This window comes from Erinaceus europaeus, chromosome 13, assembly GCF_950295315.1.
Source record: "Erinaceus europaeus chromosome 13, mEriEur2.1, whole genome shotgun sequence".
NCBI classification, from domain to species: domain Eukaryota; kingdom Metazoa; phylum Chordata; class Mammalia; order Eulipotyphla; family Erinaceidae; genus Erinaceus; species Erinaceus europaeus.
The window spans coordinates 32,431,626-32,456,481 of record NC_080174.1 but is presented as its reverse complement, the minus strand read 5'-3'; the positions used below and the strand labels follow the sequence as shown (position 1 = coordinate 32,456,481).

At 41.3% G+C, this 24,856-nt stretch overlaps 1 protein-coding gene and 1 pseudogene across 2 annotated transcripts in view; one reads left to right on the top strand and one right to left on the bottom strand.

The window, feature by feature from the left end:
* LOC132532417 (ankyrin repeat domain-containing protein 6-like) overlaps positions 1-24,856 on the top strand; it is a 216,900-nt gene that overhangs the window by 14,587 nt on the left and 177,457 nt on the right. The window lies entirely within an intron of this gene.
* LOC103122918 (small ribosomal subunit protein eS6-like) lies at positions 7,621-9,078 on the bottom strand (annotated as a pseudogene).

Below are 24,856 nucleotides of genomic sequence, written 5' to 3'. Positions count from 1 at the left end.
AGTAAGAGTTCTGGGTTCTGTAATTGCTTTTCTGCTGAACATGGATGTTGGTAGGTCAATTATACCCCCAGCCTGTTTCTGTCTTTCCCTCATGGGGTAGGGCTCTAGAGAGGTGAGATAGGGTTCTGGGATACATTGGAGAGGTTGTCTGCCCAAGGAAGTCAGGATGGAATCATGGTAGCATCTGCAACTTGGTGACTGAAAGACAGTGGTAAGATACAAGGCAGGACAAAATGATTAATAAACAGGAACCAAAAACTAGGAATAGAGTAGATGAGAATAGGGATCTTGGGGTGCAAAGAAGCGAGGAAGTCTATTTTAGGTATGTTGCTAGGGGCCCATGACTTTAGTAATTTTTGCTTGAGTTTGATAGCTAACATAGAGGTGGACTAAAAATATTGTCTGGGAAGATGGTATCAGAGCTGAGAATAGTGCTGGAAAGTTAGATTAGGGCAGAGAGTAGTTCTCCCTTTCCCCTCTTTTATTTTTATATTTAAATTTTTTTTTTTACAATTTTTATTTATTTATTTATTTATTTTTGTATTTTTTTTTTAATTTAAGAAAGGATTAATTAACAAAACCATAGGGTAGGAGGGGTACAACTCCACACAATTCCCACCACCCAATCTCCATATCCCACCCCCCTCCCATGATAGCTTTCCCATTCTCCATCCCTCTGGGAGCATGGACCCAGGGTCATTGTGGGTTGCAGAAGGGAGAAGGTCTGGCTTCTGTAATTGCTTCCTCACTGAACATGGGCATTGACTGGTCGGTCCATACTCCCAGTCTGCCTCTCTCTTTCCCTATTAGGGTGTGTCTCTGGGGAAGCTGAGCTCCAGGACACATTGGTGGGGTCTTCAATCCAGGGAAGCCTGGCCAGCATCCTGATGGCATCTGGAACCTGGTGACTGAAAAGAGAGTTAACATACGAAGCCAAACAAATTGTTGAGCAATCATGGACCCAAAGCTTGGAATAGTGGAGAGGAAGTGTTAGGGAGGTACTCACTGCAAACTCTAGTGTACTTCTGCTTTCAGGTATATATTTTGCAGTAGTTTATAGATACGTGTGAACATATGCTCTCTCTCACAGAAACTGGTGTATATCTAGGTTTTGGGACTTTGTTAGAAAGTGAACCACCTGAGATGAAATTAAAGTATACTATGAAAGGAAAGGTCTCACCCGAGTAATGAAGCTGAAGGGTTGTCATTCCACACCTGAAGTCTCTGGACACAGTCTGAGCTGAAGCATGTTGAGGTGGCAATCGTTGCGTTGGTTAGGTTGTGATCGGCGAATGCAATATTATTTGATATGGATTGGGAGAGGCATACGGGAAAGTGGGCCCTATCCAAGGGTTCCAGGACTGGGGGAAGTATGGGCTCTATAGTGGAGATGTGAGGTTCCTGCTGTCTTAGGGTTCTTTAGTTTTTAAGACTGTGTGCATTCCTACTCTAGTATATAAGCCAAAAGAAACATTGTATTTTAAAACGATTCCGGGACCAGGTGGTGGCACACCTGGTTGAGCACACATGTTACAATATGCAGGGACCCAGGTTCAAGCCCCCCAATTCCCACCTGCAGGGGGAAAAGCTTTCCTAGTGAAGAAGCAATGCTGCAGGTGTCTCTCTGTTTCTCTCCCCCTCTGCCTCCTCCTTCCTCTCAGTTTCTAGCTGTCTCTGTCCAATAAATTAAAAAGAAGATAATGAAAATAGATTTTTTTAAAAAAAATAAAAACACTTGATTTCAAGGTCAGATTCTTATTTCAGTGATTTAGAATTTTCAGTTCTTAAAAATGTCTGCATTTTACTCTTAATTTGTAAGTCTCATGGAATATGGTATATAAAGAAATGACCTTAGATGGTGAGTTTTAGGAGTATTGATGTCATATATATCTGTGTGTCTGCCTGCCTATCTGTCTCTCTATCTGTTTATCTATCTATATCTAGACCTGGGTTCAAGATCCTGGTCTTTGATATTAGAACAGTGTGGCAGTTGTCTCTCCTTTTCTCTGTTTCTCATCACTTTTCAAAACAACAAAAAGAAAAAAGAAAGGAGAGAAAATATAAGGAAGAAAATTATATAGGAGTGGTGGAGCTATGCAGGCCCCAGGCCCAATGTTAGCCCTGGTTGGGAAAAAAAAAACCTAGCAAAAATAAACAAATAAAAAGTCCCCACTTTGTTGTCAGTAAAACTGTTTGGATATTCTAGTAACTATCAATTATTATCTGTTTAGTGAGAGGTAAAAAAGGTGATGACATAAAGTGAGCCTGTTTTACCTGCTTAGCTGGCAGTGATTTAAATATATTATTGAGGATAGGAAATAAAGTAAGTTGGGCTGGGCAGTGGTGTACTTAGTTGAGTGCACATATTACAATGCACAAGAGCCTGGGTACAAGGCCCCTATTTCCACCTGCAAGGAGAGAGCTTCATGAGTGCTAAAGCAGAGCTGCAGGCTTCTTTCTGTTTTTCTCTCTATATCCTAATATCTCTAATATCCTCATTCCTCTTGATTTCCCTCTCTCTGTACAATAAATCTCAAGCAATTAATTAAAAAAAATAAAGCGGGTTATGAAAAATCATCTTGGAAATACTCAGTTCATATTTCTATAAATCAAGGCTTATTTTCTTTCTTTGATGGGGACAGTATGTCTTATAGCAATTTTAAACTTATTTTTTAAGTTAGAAAATGCCAACTGACCCAGTATGTAATTCAGAAGTTGAGCCAATTTCAGCTAACTGCTGAGATGCTTTGTGTACTATAAATCTGAGTACCAGTGGACAGACATTTAAAATATATATATATTTTAAATTTATTTACTATTGGAGAGAGACAGAGAGAAATTGAGAGGGGGAGGAGGTAGAGAGGGAGAGAAACAGATGCCTGCAGCCCTGTTTCACCACTCGTGAAACTTTCCCCTTGCAGGTGGGGACCAGGGGTTTGAACCTGGGTCCTTGCACACTGTAATGTGAGCACTTAACCAGGTGTACCACCACCTGGCCCCTAGACTTCTTGAGTAGTTATCTATAATACTCTAAAGTATCCTGCAAAAGTTTAATTAAATTTTTTTGTTGATGTTATTGCTGGAACTCCACTCTGGGATGACTTTTTCAAATACAGAGAGAAACAGAAGCAGAAAGAGAGAGAGAGACAGTGACCCTGAGACCACAGCATTGTAACTTTCTTTAATACAGTGGGTGCTGGGCTTGAACCAGAGTCCTGCACATGGCAAAGCAGCACACTATCCAAGTGAACTATATATATATTAAAAGATGTTTTTATTTATCAATATATAAGAGAGAGGGAGAGGAAGGGGGAGAGATGGAGAATGAGAACACCAGAGCATCACTCAGGCACATGTGATGCTGGGGAATGCAGTTGGGACCTCATGATTGAGAGTCGATCACTTGGTCCACTCTGTCACCTCCTGGGCCACACACATGAACTATTTTGCCCACCCACCCTGGAAATGTTTAAAGCTGTCATTGACTAAGAGGTGTGAGCTTCAGAGCCACTCATACTTGATTTGCCACCTGGCTTGCCACCTACTGGTTATTCAACTTTTGATACTTTACTTTGCCTCTTTCCTCATCTGCTAAATGGGCATCTGAACCCCTCTGTATCTTGACAGTGGGGGTGTCACACGCATCTTTATGTGTGATACAAGTCATAGAACTAAACCTATGCATCCACATGTACTGTGAACTCATAGGAAAAGTGAACTCTAAAAGAGATATATATTTTTTAAATTTCACTTATTTTATTCTTATTCTTCTTATTATTTTACCAGAGCAATGCTCAGCTCTGACTTATGGTGGTACTGGGGATTGAACCTGAGATCTCAGAGCTTAAGGCATGAAAATCTTTGCATAACCACTATGTTCTCTTTCTAGCCCACAAGGTCTATTTTTTTAAAGGTTATTTTTTCAGAGAGAGACAGACAGACAGACAGACAGACAGAGAGGAGGAAAGAGATGAGAGATCAGAGCATTGCTTAACTTAGGGATCCCTGGCAGGGATCAAACCTGGGCCATCAGGCATGCTCATCTTGTGCTCAAACACATTGTTCTATCTTCTTGTGCCCTTAAGATCCATATTTAGTGAATAGTCTCCTCCCAGTGCCAGTTTCCTTGTTTAGATAATTGCTGTGGTTGGTTGCATAAAATGTTATCATTAGGTGACAGACTGCACAAGAATTCTTTATACTATTTTTTGTTGTTGTTTGTTTTGTCTTTTTTTACTGTGCTAAATATGCACAAGATAAAATTTACCTTTTAAATAAGTTTTTGAAATTTACCATTCCAATGCAGTATCCAGCATCACCATAAGCCAGAGCTGACTAGTGCTCTTCTATCTCTCTCTCTCTATTAAAAATAAATAAATAACAAAACGATGTTTAGTGTTTGGTGGCATTAATTATATTCATATTAGTGTTCATCCATTCTTACTATCAATCTCTAGGACTTTTTAATTATCCCTAACTGAAACTCTGTATCCATTAAATGGTAAGTTCCTATTTCCCCCATCTCCCACTCCATCCCACCTATTTTGTGTGTGAATATGTGTGTGTCGTTTTTCTGTGACTGGCTATCACATGACCTAATGTGTTTAAGGGTCATGTACTTCTGGAGACTTCTATGAGAGACTATTAGTTCAACATAAAGTTTAAAAATGTAAAAGGGGAGGGAATCGGTGAGGAGATAGCACCATTTTTTTGCAACAGATTTTTGTACCAGAGGCACCAGAGGTTGGTTGGGATCTTGATGGGCATTGCATTAAATTTGTATATGGCTCTGGGTAGTATATTCATTTTAATGATGTTATTTCTTCTAACCCATGAACGTGGAATATCTTTCCACTTCTTTGTGTCTTTTTCTATTTCCTTGAATAGTGACTCATAATTTTTAGTATATTAAGTCTTCTACTTCTTTTGTTAAGTTTATTACTAGATAGTTTATTGTTTTTGTTGATATAGTAAAAGGAATTGATTTATGAATTTCTTCTTCTGCTACCTTAGTGTTTGCATAGAGGAATGCCAGTGGCTTTTGAATGTTAATTTTGTAGCCTGACACCTTACTATATTGTCTCATAATTTCCAAAAACTTCCTACTGGGCTCTTTAGGTTTTTCTATGTATACTATCATATTTTCTGCAAATAATGAATTTGACTTCTTCTCTGCCAATCTGTATCCTTTAGTTCCTTGCTCCTGCCTTATTACCATGGCAAGAACTTCTAACACTGTGTTGAATAGTAATGGTGATAGTGGGAAGCCCTGTCTAGTACCTGATCTGAAGGGGAATGCTTTCAGTTTTTCACCACTGAGTATGATATTGGCTGTAGGGTTGTTGTATATGCACTCCACTATCTTGAGGAATTTTCCATCTATTCCTGTTTTTTGTAGCATTTTGATCATAAAGGGATGTTGAATTTTGTCAAAGGCTTTCTTGGCATCTATTGATATAACTGTGTGGTTTTTGGTCTTGCTTTCACTTCTTCTTCTAGCGTTTGCCCTTCTTCTGTAGCCAGTCAACAGCGTCAGGTTGAAAGCTGTCAGGAGCTGCTTGTTGCTGGCTTTGAAAGTGACTGGGATCCATGTGGATTCAGTCGGCTAGGAAGGATCGTCAGTTTCCCCAATGAATGGGTACTCACGGGATGCACCACGAGAAGGTCGACCCAATGCATCCCATTGCTTTCACTGATATGGTGGATCATGTTGATTGATTTATGTATATTAAACCAACCTTGCATCCCTGGCATAAATCCTACTTGGTCATGATGAACAATCTTTTTAAGTGGTCCGGCAGGTGGTGCAGTGGATAAAGCATCGGACTCTCAAGCATGAGGTCCTGAGTTCAATGCTCAGCAGCACATTGTACCAGAGTTATGTCTGGTTCTCTTTCCTCCTATGTTTCTCATAAATAAATAAATAAATAAATAAAATCCTTATAAAACAATCTTTTTAATATACTGCTGTATCCAATTGGCTAGAATTTTGTTCAATATTTTATCATCTATGTTCATCAGAGATTGGTCTGTAATTTTCCTTTTTGTTGTGTCCCTGTCTACTTTTGGTATAAGAGTGATGCTGGTTTCATAGAAACTGGAAAGGAGTATTCCTGTGTCTTCAATCTTTTGGAAGAGTTTTTAAAAATATATTTATTTATTTATTCCCTTTTGTTGTGCTTGTTGTTTTATTGTTGTAGTTATTATTGTTGTTATTGAGTCATTGTTGTTGGATAGGACAGAGAAATGGAGAGAGGAGGGGGAGAGAAAGATAGACACCTGCAGACCTGCTTCACTGCTTGTGAAGCGACTCCCCTGTAGGTGGGGAGCCAGGGGCTCAAACCAGGATCCTTAGACTGGTCCTTGCACTATACCTGCTGTGCCACTGCCCAATTCCCTTGGAAGAGTTTTAAAAGTAGAGGTATTAACACTTCCTTGAAGGTTTTCTAGAATTCATTTGTAAACCATCTGGTCCAGGGCTTTTCTTCTTAGGAAAGTTTTTTTTTTTTAATAACTTTTTCAGTTTCTTTGGCTGTGATTGGCCTGTTCATGTTTTTTAGTTCCTTTTTGTTTAATTTTGGTAGTTTGTAGTTATCTAGGAACTCGTTTGTTTCTTCCAGGTTCTCTAGCTTGGTGACATACAGTTGACCATAGAAGTCTCTCATGATACACTGGATTTCTGTGGTGTCTGTTGTGATATCTCTTCTTACATTTACAGTCCTATTTATTTATTTAATGACTTTCCCTCTCAGTACTGCCTTAGTTGTGTCCCAAATATTATGATAGCTTGTGTCTTTATTTTCATTGAATTCTTGAAACATTTTGATTATTCCTTAATTTCCTCTTTGACCCAGTAGTTGTTAAGTAGTCTACTGTTGAGTTTCCTTATTTTGGGACTTTTAGTAACTTTTTTCTTTATTGTTAAGTGTTAGTTTCATTCCACTGTGGTCTGAGAAGATGCTTGGGATAATTTCAATGCTCTCGAATTTGTTGACAGTGTCTTTGTGGCCTAACATTTGGTCTATCCTTGAGAAAGACCAATGTGGACTTGAATACAATGTGTATTCCAGTTTCTTGGGGTGAATGACTCTAAAAATGTCCAATAGTTCTAGTTTATTTATCTCTTCATTTAGCTCCCTTGTTTCTTTATTGATTTTCTTCTTAAATGATCTTCAAGTTGAGAGAATGGGGTGTTGAAATCTCCAACTATTACGGAGCTCTTTCAGTATATGTTTGGTATATTTAGATAGCCTCTCATTGGGTGTATTCATGTTAATAATCATTAAGTCCTGTTGCCTGACTGATTTTCTAAGCATTAAGTAATGCCCATCCCTATCTTTTTAAATTTTATTTGTTTTCAGGTCTATTGTGTAAGATATCAGAATAATTGTTCCTGCCCTTTTTTGTGGTCCAGTGGCTTGTATGATGGTTTTCCATCCTTTCATTTTGAGTCTGTGTTTGTCTTGTTGAGTTAGGTGGGATTCCTGCAGACAAAATGTGATTGGATTGTGTTTTCTGATCCATCTTCCCATTCTGTGCCTTTTAATAGGTGAATTCAAACCATTGACATTTATTGATATTATAGAATGAAGATTTTTTTTGTGTGTGCCAGATTTTGTTACTCTTTTAAAAATCTCATTTTTGACTAGATTCAGACTTAGAGGTAGAAGCTCTCAATGAAGACAGCCTCCATTGCTTTGCAATCTGTTCCTGACATTTTTCTTTGGCCTCGTTCATTCTCTTGGCCAAATGTTTAGCATTTTCTGCAGCCTCTTCCTTGTTTTTCTTAGTGTGTTGTTTCTTCAGAGCAATGTGGCGATGATTGTGTTGCAGAATATGTAGAGTAACAAGATGCTGGATCTTGGGCGCTTTGGTCCTAGGTTTTTTACCTTCTTTGTTTAGTGGCTTTCTCACAACATACTGGCAGACATCATCTTCTTTTGAAAGGCTGAAAAGTTTGCAGATTCTGCTAAGCTCTTTTGGGCTCCAGGCGATGAGGCACAGTAGTATCAGTGAGTCCCGGAATATCCTTCTCCCCATTTTTCACAATGACCAAGTTGAGAATGCTCAAATTGGCATCCACAATGCAACCCCAAACAGACTTGTGCTTTCTTTCACCAGTCCTCCGGCATCTGTATAGGAATGCCCCTTACTCAGCAGGAGGCAGACACAACTGACCGTGGGTCAGGACACCCTGCTTTATGGGGAAACCCTGCTTGTTGTTCCCACCACTGATCCTGACCACATAGCCCTTCCATTCTTCACTGAGAACATCAGAAGCAATTTCTGTTGCCATATGCTTCTCATAGAAGGTGTGAAGCTTTTGCTCATCGTCCACTTCAATGAATTTCTGGTAGCCAGAGGCTGCTGGGAAGGAAATGTTCAGCTTCATGTTGAAGCAGCCAACCGCCTCTGAGGCACTACGAAAAAAAAGCAGAATGAAGATATTTTAATTCCATTATTCAGAGTGTTCTGATGTATGGTATGTACATGGTGATGTGGTTGTTTATAATAGAGACCTTTCAGAACTTCTTGCAGGACAAGCTTGGTGATAGTTTCTTGTCTGAGAAAGTTTTTTTTTTTTTTTTTTTGAGAAGGTTTTTATGACTCCATCTAGTCTGAATGATAGTCTAGCAGGATACAGTAGTTTTGGTTGAAAGTCTTTCTCATTGAGCACATGATATGTATCTTGCCATTCTCTTCTGGCCTTTAGTGTTTGTGTTGAGAAATCTGCTGCTAATCTTATGGGTTTTCCTCTGTAGGTAACTCTTTTTCTCTTGCAGCATTCAGGATCCTTTTTTAAAAAATCCTTTTAAAGGGGAGTCGGGCTGTAGCGCAGCGGGTTAAGCGCAGGTGCCGCAAAGCACAAGGACCGGCATGAGGATCCTGGTTCGAACCCCAGATCCCCACCTGCAGGGGAGTCGCTTCACAGGCGGTGAAGCAGGTCTGCAGGTGTCTATCTTTCTCTCCTCCTCTCTGTCTTCCCCTCCTCTCTCCATTTCTCTCTGTCCTATCCAACAATGACAACAACAATAATAACTACAACAATAAAACAACAAGGGCAACAAAAGGGAATAAATAAATAAAAATAAAATAAGTATTTAAAAAAATCCTTTTAAAATTTATTTTCATATTACGGAATTACATGTCAGCAGGGGTTTGAATCCACACCATTCCCACAAGTTCTGAATCATTACTCTCCTCTCTGATATCTGATTACCGTAAAAAATGGTGACTAATCCCTAGCACTGCAAAAACGGTATCATCTGTTTTCCATCTACACCATGCCTCGGCCTCGCATGAGCTTAATGTGCAGCTTGACGATACGAGAATCCGGCATGAAGCCCAGCCAGTCTATCTTGGCATTACTCTCGATCGCACCCTGTCATTTCACGATCATCTCATAAAAACTGCAGCAAAGGTGGGTGCGAGGAATAACATCATTGCAAGACTAGCCAGCTCCTCATGGGGCGCGAGCGCTTCCACACTACGATCATCATCTCTGGCATTATGCTATTCCACTGCAGAATACTGTGCCCCAGTATGGTTCCATAGCCCCCATGTCCACTTGGTCGATTCCAAATTATATTCCTCCATGAGGATAATTTCTGGAACCATCCGTTCCACCCCGGTTCCATGGCTGCCAGTTCTTAGCAACATCGCCCCGCCAGATATTCGTCGGGATGTGGCATCATCTAAGTTCATTTCCCACGTCTACGCTCGACCGGACCTGCCAATATACGCGGATATCTTTGCCCACTCTGTTCAACGCTTGACGTCTTGTCATCCAATCTGGTCTCCTACGCCTACACTGAACTTCTCTGTTCCAGACTCTTGGAAACAGAGTTGGCAGTCAACTGACCCCTGCAAGCGTCAACCCGGCTTTGACCTAGCATGTTATGATTGGGCCCTCCTCAGTCGCTATCGAACAGGCCATAGCCGGTGCGCTGCTATGTTCCATCGCTGGGGAGCCAGAGATGACCTGAACTGCCCCTGCGGCTACAGACAGACTATTCTTCTTCTAGCATTTGCCCTTCTTCCGTAGCCAGTCAACAGCGTCAGGTTGAAAGCTGTCAGGAGCTGCTTGTTGCTGGCTTTGAAAGTGACTGGGATCCATGTGGATTCAGTCGGCTTGGAAGGATCGTCAGTTTCCCCAATGAATGGGTACTCATGGGATGCACCACGAGAAGGTCGATCCAATGCATCCCAGACAGACTATGACCCACATAGTCAACGACTGCCACCTCTCCAGATTCAAAGGAGGTCTCGAAACTTTACATCAGGCTCAACCTGACGCTACGGAAGAAGGGCAAACGCTAGAAGAAGACTCTCCTCTCTGCAATCCACCACAGTTCCCCTAAAGTTGTATATGGGCCAACCATCTTCTCTACAACTTCTGTCCACATTTATGCATAGTTGCCCCTTCTTTTTCTGATTCAATCCTCCCTTCCCCTCTAAGCCATGTCCATAACATTGTAGCTATGTCTATATGACCCTCTCCTTTTCCTTCTCTCTCTCTGGGTGCTGATAGAGCTGGAGTTCAGAGCCCTCTTATCTTCACCCTATCACTTCTCCCCCACTGGGAGTATGGTTTAAGGTTGTTTATGGGGAGCAGAAGATAGTAGTTCTGGCTTCTGTAGCTCCTTCTCTGCTGAGCATGGGCACTGACAGGCCATCAGGATCCTTTCTTTATCCTTATTCCTTTCCATTCTAAATATGATGTGTCTTGGTGTCTTTAAGTCTGGGTTCATTCTGTTTGGGACATTCTGGGATTCTTTTTTTTTTTTTTTTCCCTCCTCCAGGGTTATTGCTGGGCTCGGTGCCTGCACCATGAATCCACCGCTCCTGGAGGCTATTTTTTTCCCCCTTTTGTTGCAGCTTCGTTGTGGCTATTATTATTGCCCTTGTTGACGCAATTCATTGTTGGATAGGACAGAGAGAAATGGAGAGAGATGGGGAAGACAGAGAGGGGGAGAGAAAGATAGACACCTGCAGACCTGTTTCACCGCCTGTGAAGCGACTCCACTGCAGGTGGGGAGCCGGGGGCTCAAACCGGGATCCTTACGCCGGTCCCTGCGCTTTGCGCCACATGCGCTTAACCCACTGCGCCACCGCCCGACCACCCTTCTGGGGTTCTTGAACCTTTATGTCTTTTATCTTGTCTAGAGTAGGGAAGTTCTTAGCTATTGTGTCCTGTAGAGTGCTTTCTTCCCCTCCCTTTCTTTCTTCCTCTGGCAAGCCAATAATGCAAATATATTACTTCTTTTGAAGTCATACCATATGTCTCTGTTGTTGTTATCAGTATCTCTTAATCTCTTTTTGAGATCTCTTACTTTTTTCTTAGTTTTCTCCAATTCATCCTTGATCTTGCTATTTCTGTTTTCTGCCTCACTTACTCTATTTTCTCTCCTCTGTTTCCTGAAGCTCAACTATTTTGTTACCCTGTTCTGACACTGCATTACGTTATTTAGCTAGTTGTGCTCTTAGCTCAGCTATTTTGGCTTTCAGCTGTCTACATCAAGATAGTTAGTGTTTTCTTTCAGAGTATTATTTGCTGTTTCCCCATATCTGGTGATATTATTTTCAAAAGCTTTCCTCACTCCTATGACTAATGCCTCAATTAGTGTTTGGATGTTGTCCTCATTCTTAAGTGCTTCTACCTTTGGAGAGCTTTTATCTGTGCTTTTGTCCTGGTTCATTTCTCCTATGTTTCTTCTTGGTTTAACCATTATATTTAGTGTGTTATAAGGTCCCTCTCTCAGTACATTCCAAACCACTAATCACACTTGCCTGGATTGACTTTTGTCTAAGTAAGGTACTTAAAGACTTCTAGTTTTGGAAATTAACAGTTGTTTTAATGTTATCTCAGTTCTTGAGGTGAAGCATGGTGGCTGTTAACCTCTCTTGTGTTCTTTTTTTTTTTTAATGGAGGTTATTTCTTTTTTAAAAAATATTTATTTATTCTCTTTTGTTGCCCTTGTTATTTTATTGTTGTAGTTATTATTGTTGTTGTTATTGATGTCGTCATTGTTGGATAGGACAGAGAGAAATGGAGAGAGGAGGGGAAGACAGAGAGGGGGAGAGAAAGATAGACACCTGTAGACCTGCTTCACTGCCTGTGAAGTGACTCTCCTGCAGGTGGGGAGCCGGGGGCTCAAACCAGGATCCTTACGCTAGTCCTTGTGCTTTGCACCATGTGCGCTTAACCCACTGTGCTACTGCCCGACTCCCCCCTCTTATGTGCTAAATCTTGCCTGAAGGGTATGGGAGCCTGAGGGCTTTTTAAACTCTTAAGTAGACTTTTTTAGCTTAATCATTCACTCTTGACCAAGAGATAAAACAGAGTGGGGGAGAGATAGCATAGTGGTTATCCCCACACAAGGGGACTCCCACACCCCCAAGGTTCCAAAGCTCAGGGCTCTCTCTCTGGGTGCTGATGGAACTGGAGTTCAGAGCCCTCTTATCTTTACCCTATCACTTCTCCCCCACTGGGAGTATGGTTTAAGGTGCTCTGCCAGCTGTCAGAGCCAAGGTAGGCAGCAGTCCTTGGCCCTGTGAGTTTGTAAACAAATCCTGTTTGTACTCTGTGGGTCGGAGGCAGTTATTCACCGTGTCTCCCAATTCATCAGGATATATAATTTGGAAAGGCTCTCATTATACAGCCCTCCCTCCAGACCACTGGAAGTGTAGATCTTCTCCTGAGTTGCTAGGTCAGTTCTCTGCCCCCTCATGTCAGCACAGGGCCTCCTCACTGCTGCTCCAGCCTCCCAGGGACAGTAGCAATGGAGACTCACAGCTGCAATTGGTGAAACTTATGGTCCTCTCCTCCCTTCAGCTGTCTTTTGGTTGATAAAACTCAGACCAGAGGTGGCTCCTCAACAGGCTTTTAGCACTAGGAATCTCTCCTTAAGTTCCTCTATGTCCAGGAGTCACATGTGTTTGTACTCACCTGTGACTTGGTGGGTTCCCAAAGTAATCATTGTCTTGTCTTGTTGTGTGCTCAGGTGATCCTCTGCTATTCCTAGTTGACCGGGAGAGTGAAATGCAGCAGCTGCTGCTCTGTAGCCCTCCTTCAGCTAAAAAGATTTTCTTTATTAATGAAGGAGATAGGAGGAGAGAGAAAAAACTAGACTGTTTATCTCTCATGAAGCCTCGCCCCCCCCCCCCCCAACACACACACAGGTAGGGACTGACTGGATGCTTGAACCTGGGTCCTTGTGCATGGTAATATGTACTTTCTACTTTAAAAAATTTATTCCCTTTTGTTGCCCTTGTTGTTTTATTGTTGTAGTTATTGTTGTTGATGTCATCATTGTTGGATAGGACAGAGAGAAATAGAGAGAGGAGGGGAAGACAGAGACGATGAGAGATAGACACCTGCAGACCTGCTTCACCGCCTGTGAAGCGACTCCCCTGCATGTGGGGAGCTGGGGGCTAGAACAGTAATGTGTACTTTCAACAAAGTTTGCCACAGCCCAGCCCCTGTATTTTATATTTGAAATGTACTGTAAATATGTAATACATTTGTTTTTGGTGAGTTTTATTTTTAAAAAGTGATAATTATTGGTTAAAATTTATTCAATAAATACTCAAGTTATCTTGTCATTCAGGTTGGGTTTTTGGGTTATATGAATAGATTGTATTGGTGGCAAGAAGTATAATTATAAGCTTATCAATGTGATTCTTAGAAACCCTTTGATAAATTGTGATTTATCCAAACGGATTTATTCCGTCAAGTTAAGCTAACTGCTATAGCATGCAGATGCAGGTCTCAGTGACCAGCTCCAGTCAAGTTTATTTCTAGTTCACATGGTATTCAAGTTTGTTATTTCTGATTGGACTTAGACATCCTTATGATGTCTCCAGTGGTGCCATAAGGAGATAGAGAGTATGGAAAAAAGATACTGGAAATCATGTTAAGTGAGATAATTCACAAAGAGAGGAACAAATATCTGCTAACCTCATAGGACTTAAGAAACAGGGACAGAAAAGGGAAATGTGAAGTAAAACTTGAACTGAGTGTAGTGTATTGCACCAAAGTAAAGGACTCTGGGGAAGAGAGGAGGGGTATAGGTGGAGTAGTCCTTGGAGTCTTGTTACATGATTAGAGAATCATGCCTGAAGTTCTAAGGTACCAAGTTCAGTCCCCTGCACCACCATAAGCCAGAGCTGAGCAGCACTATGGGGAGAAAAAAAATAAAACTCTTAGAAGGTGGACTCTGAATGAGAAAAGGACCCAAACTGATGGTGAGAGTGTTTTGTAGATATATCACAGGGAGATGAGAAATTGTGCCCATGTGTCATCAGCCTCCCAATAAAATGACGTTTAAAAAAAAGCTAAGTTAAATTTAGTGAAATACATCATTTCCACTCATATTCCCTTGACCAGAAGTAATCACATAGCTTCACCTCCATTTATTGAAGCTGGGAAGTTAGTTACTGGCTTCACAGCTACCTCTGAGCAAAAATCCTTTACTTTGGAAAGAGAACTGAATTCTTCATTGGGTAAGTACTTATCATTCCTATAGATATTCTAGTTTTTCTCTTTTAAAAATATTGTATTTAGTATGTTTTGAGAGATAGAGACCGAGACAGGCCAGAGCACTGCTCACCTGTGGCATATAATGGTGCTGGGAATTGAACCTGGGATCTCTGGGCTCTCAGACTTACAAGTATGGTGTCCTGCCTCTGTGCATTGCCCTCTGCTTGCTTGTGTTTTCACTAGTCAGTTAAGCGTAGCTGCCTTTGTATAATCTATTTCTGACTTTCCAGGCATCTATGTAAAATGTTTTTATTTTGTATTTACCATAAGTTTTCCTCCATATAGGAAATAATATGATAATTGCTGCCTGAGCAAATAAAAAAATGGGATTAAGCCATCTAGGTTTATACATTAATTAGGGAGTGAAGCATATTTGATTTACTCAGAATCACCCAACCATGCAGAGAATTGCACATTTGAGAAAGATGGAACAGAGGAAGATTAGCAGAGGACAAGAAGGTGCATGTTTCATTGGCTCATAAGTGTATCGTGACAGTTTATAACTACTTTAAGCTGTTGACATTAGGGCAATGTGAAGCATTTTTTCTCTTTAATAAAAAGAAAAAAGAAAAAAAGAACAGTCTGCTCTTGAACATATTACATAATCGCAAAATGTGTGTGTCACTGCCACTTTTTTTTATTAATTTTTAAAAATATTTATTTTCCCTTTTGTTGCTCTTGTTGTTTTATTGTTGTAGTTATTATTGTTGTTATTGATGTTGTTGTAGTTGGATAGGACAGAGAGAAATGGAGAGAGGAGGGGAAGACAGAAGGGGGAGAGAAAGATAGATACCTGCAGACTTGCTTCACTGCTTATGAAGCAACTTCCCTGCAGTGGGGAGCCGGGGGCTCGAACCGGGATCCTTACGCCAGTCCTTGTGCTTTGCGCCACGTGCGCTTAACCCACTGCGCTACGCCCCTCTCCCCCCTGCCACTTTTTAAAATTTCATCCTACGGCTGTGTGATGATGCATCAAGTTGAGCGCACATGTTACAATGTGCAAGGACCCAGGTTTGAGCCCTCACCCCCCACCTGGAGGGGGGAAGCTTTGTGAGTGGTGAACCAGTGTTGCAGGTGCCTCTCTGTCTCTTTCTCTCCCTATTACCCCATTCCCTCTTGATTTATGTCTGTCTCTATCCAACAAATAAAGATAATACCAAAAAATTTAAAAGTAAAATTTCAACAACAAAAAAACTTTTCAACCTATTGGGCTAGTGAATTTTTCAACCTTTTGGGCTAGCTCTCTGGGATGGTGCACTGCTTTGCTGTGTGTGTGAACCTGATCCCCACCGTATTGATCGTATTGATGGAAGTTTCAGTGCTATGGTCTCTTTCACTCCCAAGCCTTGCTTCCTGTTCTGTTGGGGGAAAAAAAAAATTCAACCTATTTCTCTTATCTTCTTGAAGTATATCTATGCCTTGGAGAATGCCATTTGGCTGTACCTAATGTCTGACATTAGGTACCTAATTAAGGGTTTAGTAGAATACCCCAGCATCCAGTCTGAAGCATGAAGAAAATGATCCAGTGCCAGCAGTATACACTAACTAAAGTCATGCTTTATTCATTCTCTGTGATTTGAGATTAAGCTTTCTGCCTAGAGAAAAGGTCCAAACAGCTTGATGGTCATCACCTTTTTCTTATTCTTTTTTTACTGCCTGCAGTGTTATCATTGGAATTCAGTGCTTGCACATCCACTATTCCCAGTGGCCACCCTCACTTTTTTTTTTTTTTTTTTAATAGCAGAGCACTGCTCAGCTCTTGCTTATGGTGTTGCGGGGGAACTGAACCTAGGACTTTGGGGCCTCAGGCATGAGAGTCACTTTGCATAATCATTATGCTATCTTCCCCATCTCCATTTACCCCCTTCCTTTTTGATAGAGACAAAGAAATTGAGAGGGTAGGGGGAATAAAGAGGAAGAGAGAAAGAGAGACACCTACAGCATTGCTTCACTACTTGTGAAATTCTCCTCTGTAGGTAGGGAGTAGGGGTGTGAATTCAGGTCCTTGCACATGATAAGGTATACCTTTTAAGTCTTAAATTAACTAATTGATTTTTTTATGGAGCTGAGGTCCAACCCAGGGCCTCATACATGTAAAGTCTGTGCTATACCATTGAGTTATATCCTTGGCCTTAAGTCCTAATTTAAACAAACAGAATAAGTCGGTACTTGTGTTGGAATTAAAGATGCACTAGCCAAATCTAGCTTTATGCCTATTATACTGCTTGCCTTTAGATGAAGATTGTGACACAGCCATGGTTATTCATTTACACACTGTGGTTGTTTTCTCACTCCATTGTCTGAACTGAGCACCTAACACCTAATATAACTAATATAACCCAAGTACCTTATGTAATTACTTACCATGCTTTACAGGAAGTGCTGGGCAGACCCTTCACAAGGTTTGTAATGAACTCTGCTCCTAGTTAGAACTTAATCTCTGTAACACTGCATAGTTGGGATAGGTAATAAGACCTACCCAGGGCTGGTGAAATAGCTCACCAAGTAAGATATGACCCAAGTTTGAGCCCTTGCACCACATGGGGGATGCTATGGTACTGTAGGAATCTTCACTTTTGTGCTTTCTCTCCCTCTCTCTGCCATTTTTATCTAGATGAAAAAGTGGCCAGGAGTTGTGACATCACACAGAGGCTAGGGATCTTCCCTAAGCATAATAAAACAAACAAAAACCTACTTAAGATAGGTAGAATTTATTTAAAATAACCTGTGACAGTTTACTAAGTCTGTCTTCTACTTAACTGTCTGTTTTTCTAGGTAGCCCCTGAAATACTTTCCAAACTTATCATTGCATTTGGGGATTCTATCAAGACACAAAGATCCTCACATTCACTCCTTAAAGTCTGATTTACAAAATCTGGGGAGGTACACACTTAAGCATCAAAGAAGGACAGAGGAGATGGCATAAAGGTTATGCAAAGAGGCTCTCATGTCTGAGGAGCTGAGGCTCCAGGTTCAATTCTCTGCACCACCATAAGTCTGAGCTGAGCAGTGCTTTGGTATAAAACACACCAAAACAAAACAGCATCAAAGAATCAGATGTCTTCTAAGTAGCTCAGACCTTCATTTGACAGCTTGTCTTTTAGTCCCTAGAAATAGTTGTTCTGGCATCTGGATATGCTTCTCATCTTATCTACAACTTAAGCCTTGATAGGAGAGCTTGAAATTGGAAGAGCAAGCCCAGAGGGTGTTGTCATCAGCATCCTGAACATCAGATGGCCTGAGCATCACTTGGCCTCACATATAAAGCTGTCTGTTGCTTTGCTTCCAAATAGAAGTGATGCTGTAAAAATTGACCCTGGTGTTTTCACATTGGTGTTCTGTGTGCCTCTTGAAGCTATGAGAGAAATGAATCAAGGCTCAAATTAGGTTTTTGCCATCAGAAGAGATGATACAATCTGGTTTGGCCTTTGAACCCATTATTTGCATAGCCATTCCCATTCCTAGCTCCTTTATGTATTCTTTAAAGCCTTTGTTCTCCAACAAGCGCCATCTTCCTATGAAAGGGTCAATGGTGGACATAGTGGGCTCAAGAGGCATCTGGACCGAGCAGAGCTGAACGTGTTGGTGGGAGTTTAATGAAGAGGAGCTATCTCTTTTTAGAATCAAGGTAGAATTTGGATCGTTTTGGATGGGTGTGTTTGTTTCCTTTGTAAAAGCCCAAACTTGGAAGGAACCCATGTGCCCAGTGACAAAGCAGTAGCTAAGAAAGTTGTGGTATGGGGGTTGGACGATAGCACAGCTGGTTAAATGCATGTGGCATGAAGCACAAGGACTGGTATAAAGATCTCAATTCAAGCCCTTGCTCCCCACCTGCAGGGGAGTCGCTTCTTAAGCGGTGAAGCAGGTCTGCAGGTGTCTCTCTTTCTCTCCTCCCTCTGTCTTCCCCTCCTCACTCCATTTTTCTGTCCTATCCAACAACAATGACATCAGCAACGACAATAATAACTACAACAACAATAAAACACGGGCAACAAAAAGGGAAAATAAGCTAAAAAAAGAAAGAAAGTTGTGATATATAATGGAATATTACTCATATGTTAAGGGACCAACAGTGGTGTATATAGTTACAATGAGCAAGGATCCAGTTCAAACTTTCAGTCCATACATGCAGGGGGGAAACTTTATGAGTGGTGAGTCAGTGCTGCAGGTGCTTCTCTTTCTCTATCCCTCTCTATCTTCCCATTTCCCTCTACTTTATTTTAAAAAAGATGACAAAAATCATCTGCTTTGTCTCATCTTGGGTGGAGCTTGAATGAATCATGTTAAATGAGATAAGCCAAGGATAAGAGAAGGATTGAAATGGGATGTTGTAGGTGGAATTTAAGAAACAATGACAGAAAAGCAAAACAAAGAAACAAAGTAAAACTTGAATTGGGTTTGGTATATTATACCAAAGCAAAGAACTCTGTGGAAAGAAGGCAGGTAGGCAGGCAGGCAGGGAAGGAGAGAGAGAGGGAGAGTGAGGGAGGGAGAGAGAGAGAGAGAGAGAGAGAGTCAGTGTATGGTAGTCCTGGTGCATGATGGTAGAAAAGGACCTAAGTTGAAGGTGCAAGTATTTTACAAATGCTTATGGTAGGGAGATGAGAAATTGTATCCATGTGTCAACAACTGTGCTGTAAACCATTAACATTCCAATAAAATGATTGAAAAACAAAAATAAGGTAGAAGTTGGTAATAGAAGGAATTACCATGAGTGAGGAAGAATCCAAGTAAGTCTTGGAGCTTTATAGCTGCTTTAAGAACAGATGCCCATTTAATCATTCACAATTTCCTTAATCTGGAATGGATTCTCCTGGGTTACTTGATACTTGCTACTTGCTCACGGAAGTCTTTGTTTTCCTGCACTTTCTGTTCAGAATCGCAGTGAGGAGCTGCAAAACCAGTCACGAATCAGAACACAATCTGCTGACATCTGTAGATAAAGTAGAAAAAAAAATTGAGAGCCTTCTCCCATAGATCCCCGAAAAACAAAACAAAATTTAAAGAGTTACAGAAACACTTACCTGTGGTACTTAGTATGAGTGGAGATTTGTGACTATCACTGAGAGACACTGTTCCCAAACTGAGAATCAGATGCCTTTAAGTGTTTTCCATCCTTGCTGCTCTGCGCAAATAAAATCTGGATTTTTTTTTTTTTTTGGCTCTCAGCCAGGGTATTTTATACTTTGAAATGTAAGTAAAGTAAACACTTTATCATCTAGTAAAGAATTTGCAGCTAATTAAAAACCCTTCCTGTTGAGAGCCATCTAAGGAAGTTGATTTCAAAAGATATGCACTAATAGGGATTTAAAAAAATCCTATAGGGTATTAAAGGATTCCTTAAAATAATGATTTCTCTTTGTCCCAAGATGTTTAATATAGGGCTAGAATCACTAATATTTAAAGTGTATCCTCTATTCTGAAGCCCATCATGGCTGGGAGGGTAGGAATACCATCACAGGAAACTTCCTGTTAGTAAGATAGTGGAATAAACAAAATGATTTATTTTATTTTTATTTTTATTTATTTTACCTTTTGTTGCCTTTATTTTTTAATTGTTGTTGTAGTTATTGTTGTTATTGATGTTGTCATTGTTGGATAGGACAGAGAGAAATGGAGAGAGGAGGAGAAGACAGAAAGGGGGAGAGAAAGATAGATACCTGCAGACCTGCTTCACCGCCTGTAAAATGACTCCCCTGCAGGTGGGGAGCCAGTGGCTTGAACTGGGATCCTTTCACCGGTCCTTGCTCTTTGTACCATGTATGCTTAACCCACTGTGCTACTGCCTGACTCCCCAAAATGATTTATTTATTTAAGAGAGAGAGAGAATATCAGAATACCACTCTAGCACACGCAATGTTGGGGATCAGCTAAGTACCCCATGCTTGAGGATCCAGTGTTATACCCACTTCATCAATTTCTGGTTTTGCTAAATAGCCATCATTTATTGTTCTTAAAATGACAACTTTAGCTTATTCCTTTTCTTTCCTTCAAAATAGGTACCAGGCCTAATTTATTTTTTGATATCAGAATTTCTTTCTATTACTAAGTACTTTGGAAGGACTACTTTGAAGAAAACAAAACTTGTATTTCTAAAATCCCGTTGTTATTTTTCCAACTAGTGGTAGTTGTATGTGTGTGTGTGTGTGTGTGTGTGTGTGTGTGTTTTTGAGGCAAGATGTAGGGATGGGGAAACAGCATAATGGTGATATGAAAAGCTGTCATGCCTGAGGCTCCTAGGTCCTAGATTCAATCCCCAGCACTACCATAAGCCAGAGCTGAGCAGTGCTTTGGACTCTATCTCACTGTATGTCTCTTTCATTGAAAAATAATAAATAAAATATATTTTTTATATTTATTTATTTTCCCTCTTGTTGTCCATGTTGTTGTTATTGATGTCATCGTTCTTAAATAAGACAGAGAGAAATGGAGAGAGGAGAAGACAGAGAGGGGGAGAGAAAGATAGACACCTGTAGACCCACTTCACTGCCTTTGAAGCGACTCCCCTGCAGGTGGGTAGCCAGGGGCTTGAACTGGGATCCTTATGCCAGTCCTTGCACTTCGAGCCACATGCACTTAATTTGCTGCACTACTACCCAACTCCCAAATAAAATATTTTTTAAAAGTCCAAATGGGGTCCAGGTGGTGGTGTGTCTGCTTAACTGCTCAATTATAGTGCGTAAGGACCCAGGTTCAAGCCCCTGGTCCCACCTGCAGGGGGAAAGCTTCATGAGTGGTGAAGCAGGGCTCAGTAGTCTCTCTTCCTCTCTATCTCCCCCTCCCTTCTCAATTTCTCTGTCTCTATCCAATAATAAATAAAAATTAAAAAACGTAAAAATGTAATGAGTTGTGATGCAGTGGGTCTCAAGAATGCATTGGAGTCTCAAGAATGAGGTCCTGGCACACTTCGTACTATGTGCTCTTAACCCGGTTTGCTACCACCCAGCCCCTCACTCTCTGTGTTTAAAAAGTAGGGCATCAAAGTAAAAATCCCTGTGATGAACAGGAGGGTGGACATGCGGCTTCCTGGGCTGGCAGGGGTGGGGTGGGGGTGGGGGCGGGTAAGTGGGATGGGACACAATCTTTTGGTGTTGGGAATGGGGTTTATGTACACACCTATTAAATTGTAGTAATATATTTAATTAATTAAATTATTAATTAATAATTAATTTATTAATATTTAATTAATATGAGGGGGAGAAATTGATTGTATGTCTAACAAAGGGACTTTTCAAAGCTAACCCAATTACCAGATAATGTGATGATAACAGTAGCTATCCATTGTCTTCTCGAACCCTAAGACAGCAGGAACCTCACATTTCCACTATAGAGCCTAAACTTCCCCAGTCCTGGCACCCTAGGGTAGGGCCCACTTTCCCTTATGCTTCTCCCAGTTCTTATCAAATAATATTGCATCCGCTGATTGCAACCTAATCAACACAACGAGTGCCACCCCAGCATGCTTCACTTCAGACTGTTCCAGAGACTTCAGGTGTGGAATGACAACCCTTCAGCTTCATCACTCGGGTGAGACCTTTCCTTTCATAGTATTCTCTAGTTCCACCCCAGGTGGTTCACTTCCTAACAAAGTCCCAAAACCTAGATATAGACCAGGTTCCAGGACATAGAGCATATGTTCACAGGTATCCATAAACTAAGGCAAATATATACCTGAAAGCAGTAGTACACTACAGTTTGCAGTGAGTACCCCCCAACACTGCATTTGCACTTTTCCAACCTTTGGGCCCATGATTCTCCAACAATTTGTTTGGCTTTGTATGTTAACTCTCTTTTTAGCCACCAAGTTCCAGTTGCCATCAGGTTGCCGGCCAGGCTTCCCTGGACTGAAGACTCCACCAATGTGTCCTGGAGCTCAGCTTCCCCAGAGACTCAAGCTACTAGGGAAAGAGAGAGGCAGACTGGGAGTATGGACTGACCAGTCAATGTCCATGTTCATGGGGAAGCAATTACAGAAGCCAGACCTCCCACCTTCTGCAACCCACAACGACCCTGGGTCCATGCTCCCAGAGGGATAGAGAATGGGAAAGCTATTGGGGAGGGGATGGGATATGGAGATTGGGTGGCAAGAACTGTGTGGAGTTGTACCCCCCCATCCTATAATTTTGTTAATGTCTCCTTTCTTAAATAAGTAAATTAATTTAAAAAAAGATAATGTAAGATACATACAGCATTGTTGTTGTGCTAGATCTTTTTGAGCGCGGGCCACCGAGATGACAGAGAGGAGGTCTGGAGCAAAGCGGGATCACAAATCTTTATTTGCGCTGGCACCTCAGAGTTGGGTGCTAGAGAAGCAGGTTGGGCCATGTGGAGGTAGCGAAAATGGCCGCCTCACGTAGTAACCTTTCCTGCGTCTGAACACCGGAGCGAAGCGCTGGCAAGAGAGCGAGGTGTGGAAAACGAAGGGTTTTTATAGAAGTAGCTTTCACGAGAATGGGAAGGGGGAGGAGTAACCATAGCACTCCAGGATAGGATGATAATTCTCGTGAGAATGGGAGGGGGGAGGAGTGAGCAAAGCACTCCAGATATCACGGGGATATAGACAATGTCCTGAGGGCATAACATGGCGGAACAGGCACTCCGAGAATGTCCCAACTCTCAGCGGGAACTAGCAGTAGCCTGAGGGGACAACATGGCAGATGTGACTGCATCGGCATAATTTCCCAGCACAGCATATCAAAACCTGTTAGAGATCTCTAAAAAAAAAAAAAAATGCCCATTAAGATTGGTGAAGTCGTGAAGGCAAGAAGACCTAGCAAAAGACCTGGTGGCAAAGAAAGACAGAAAAGGAAGAGAGAAAAGAAATTTGCTAACAATGGCCTGTAGACCTGGGAGGTACCCAGCAAAGCTGAGTGAGATTTGGACAGTACTGTGTGGGGAAGGTAGCACGTGGCACAATACATGCCCACCACAAAGCATAAACGCAAAACATCAGAAAAGGCTAGGAAATGCTCAGAAGATGTCTGAAAATAATAACAAAGACAGATAGTACACTCTTGCTGTGTGCATGATCCATCTTGGAACCTGGCCCCTACCACATTGAAGGAAGTTTGTCTTTCACTCCCTTTCTCTGTTTCTCTGTCTATGGAGAGGGAGAGAGAGAGAGAGAGACAGAGACAGAGAGAGAGACAGAGAGAGAAAACTGTAACAGACCTTTAGAATTAGTTCTGAATCTACTAGTTAACTAAATTGGATGAAAATTTTAAATCACAGCTGTATGTAGTATACTTTTCTTTTGTCTTTTCTTTGTCTCTGTGTGTAAATTTGAAGAGGAAGCATACAGAAGCCAAATTATTAAGCAAATAGAAGCCATGGAAAATCTGATGGAGTGTGTGTGTGTACGAGAGAGAGAGAGAGAGAGAGAACAAGAGAGAGGTAAGGGGAAGAAAGCAGTATTGGAGACCAGTATTGGAGACCATTGGGGGTGTCTGAGTGAGGTGACAAAGGTCATGTTGTGGTTTTAAATCTAGAAAGATGAAGAGCTGATTGTAACCTTATCAGATATTGTGATTCCACAGCAGGGCTGCCTGGGCTCCTGCAAAATAATGGCATTCATTCCATTTGACTGTATTGCTGCTCTAGGACCAGGGAGACAAAACTCTATTTTGCTATTCTAAGCAAAACTTAATCTGTCTACCTGGAAAATAATTTAAGCAAAAACCTGTAGACCAGTGATTATCTTTTGGTCTCTCCATTTTTCTTTTTCTTTTCTGAGCTGCATTAAGTAATGGATCTTAAAAAAAACCCAGGCTTCCCAATTCAAAGTTGACTGAATTACCTCTCTTGGAAAGGGACAATAACCATGCCCTTTAAGGGATGTCTGTTTTGTGGGAGACTAGCAGGCTTTAAAAAGAGAAGTGCAGGCCTGATGGCCAGGAAGGTCTGGGCTCTCATTTCAAGTCTGACAGTGGTCTTTGTGCCCTCTGCCAAGTCCCTTACCTACTCTTGTGACTTTTCTTTTGTCTTATAAAGGTGACCACTGGACCGATGTTTCAGCCTGGCTCTCAATGAATAGTTTCTGTTCTCATGGATTGAGTGATAGGAACACTTAAATTTTTAAAAATATTTATTTATTTATTTTCCCTTTTGTTGCCCTTAACATTCTTGTGGTTATTGATGTAGTTGTTGTTGGATAGGACAGAGAGAAATGGAGAGAGGAGGGGAAGACAGAGGGAGAGAGAAAGACAGATACTTGTAGACCTGCTTCACCACTTGTGAAGCGACTTCCCTGCAGGTGGGGAACCAGGGGCTCGAACTAGGATCTTTAGGCCGGTCCTTGCGCTTTGTGCCACATGC